Raw genomic sequence first — 1,787 nt, 5'->3', positions numbered from 1 at the left:
GTTGACTTCCCAGTTCAGAGGTACCGTCAAGAGACAGGTTAGTTTTACCCTACTACTGAGGAACCGCAGGTTCAGACATTTGGTGTATGTGCTTGGCTGAGGAGCCAATGGTGCGAGGCTACCATCTGCGGGATTATGACTGAACGCCTCTAAGTCAGAATCCCGCCTAGACGCAACGATACCGTAGCGCCGCCGCCCCCCGGTTGGTCAAGGTTAGCGGGCGGGGGGAGGCCTCCCCCCGGCCGCGCGGAACGCCGTTCGACACTGGGCTGGGGTGCGGCCGGACGATGGGCGCCCCCTCTCCGGTTTATGACACCGCATGTTTGTGGAGAGCATGGTGCTAAATGACTTGCAGATGACCTGATTCTGGGTCAGGGTTTCGTACGTAGCAGAGCAGCGACCTCGCTGCGGTTTATTGAAAGTCATGCCTCGATCCAAACTTTTGTCGGCCGGACCTTCTTTTTTTTTTTTCTACCTCCCCGCGCTTCCCGCGCGGGGAGGTACCAGGGGTCGGCCCGCCCGGAGGCCGGGCGAGGCGGGGGGGAAGCCCAGTGCGGCCGGGGAGGGAGGCCTCTCGGGCGGATGAAGGAGTATGCGGCGCGGCCCGCGGAAGTCATCTTGAGCACCGCGGGAGAGGACCGGCGACGAGGCAAAGCGGTGCCGGCAGAGAGGCGTCTAAGGTCGGATGAATGGAGCACGGAGCGCGCTCCTCTTCTTCTCAATGGCTGGAGGTACCAAGGGTGAAGAGCGGGCCGGCGCGGGGGGCCGCGAGGGGGCCGGGAGGGAGGCCTCTCGGCCGGATTAAAAAGTGTGCGGCGCGGCCCGAAAAACTTAAGAGTTTGCACCGCCGGAGGGGGGCGGCGACGAAGCAAGCGGAGCGTGGCCGGCAGAGTCGTCTTGGTCGGATTGAAAGAATAAAAAAAATTCCCCCATTCATTCTCAATGGCGGAGGTACCAGGGGTGAAGTTGGAGGTACCAAGGGTCCGGCTGGACCTACCAGGGGTCCGGCTGGGGGTACCAGGGGTCGGCAGTACTGCCGGTGGCCGCCAGGCGGCGGTGTAGTAGGCAAAAGGCCGTTGGAACTATTCCCCATTCATTTTCAAAGGCGGAGGTACCAGGGGTGAGGTTGGAGGTACCAGGGGTGCAGCTGCGGGTACCAGGGGTGAGGCTGGAGGTACCAGGGGTGAGGCTGGAGGTACCAGGGGTGAAGCTGGAGGTACCAGGGGTGAAGAGCGGGCCGGCTTGGAGGCCAAGTGTGGTCAGCAGAGAGGCCTCTTGATCGGATTGAAAAAAAAAAAAATCCAGTTCTAAGCTAGCTGCTAGGCGCCGGCCGAGGCGAACCCAACGGAGATGCGCACCCCGTGCCACCACCCCCGGCCCACCCCCCTGACGGGGGGGAAAAGCGCGAGAGCCGCGACCGCGGGGGGACCCGGCGAGCGCCGCAGCTGAAGAGATCCGCGTGAAGGGACCGGCGCACGTCCAGAGTCGCCGCCGACACCCGCCGAAACCCGACACCCTTGCACCGACCCGCCTTTACGCGGGGCCGGCGTGGACTCCCGGCGCGGACAGTTGCTTGGAGACCTGCTTCGGATATGGGTACGGTCTGGCGCGAGATTTACACCTTCTCCCCCGGATTTTCAAGGGCCGAGGGTGGCTCACCGGACGCCGCCGGAACCGGGTACAGTGAAACTCCTCTAGAACGAAACCTATATGGGCGAAAATACCCCCTTATGTGAAAAAATCTTCATGCATTAACACAATTCCCATTCTCCTGCCCCCCATACGAC

The 1,787-nt window shown here is 62.5% G+C and overlaps 1 long non-coding RNA gene across 1 annotated transcript in view; it reads left to right on the top strand.

Annotated features, from left to right (window-relative positions):
• Positions 1 to 1,168, top strand: part of LOC109522884 (uncharacterized) — a 20,743-nt gene extending 19,575 nt beyond the window's left edge. Inside the window, exons 3-4 of the long non-coding RNA XR_002169652.1 lie at positions 773 to 808; positions 914 to 1,168. This is a non-coding gene — a long non-coding RNA (uncharacterized LOC109522884). The remainder of the gene's footprint in view (positions 1 to 772; positions 809 to 913) is intronic.
• Positions 1,169 to 1,787: the final 619 nt, after the last annotated feature.

The sequence above is a fragment of the Hippocampus comes genome, unplaced genomic scaffold, assembly GCF_001891065.2.
Source record: "Hippocampus comes isolate QL1 unplaced genomic scaffold, H_comes_QL1_v1.1 scaffold219, whole genome shotgun sequence".
Lineage (NCBI taxonomy): Eukaryota > Metazoa > Chordata > Actinopteri > Syngnathiformes > Syngnathidae > Hippocampus > Hippocampus comes.
This window is presented reverse-complemented; position numbering and strand designations above follow the sequence as displayed.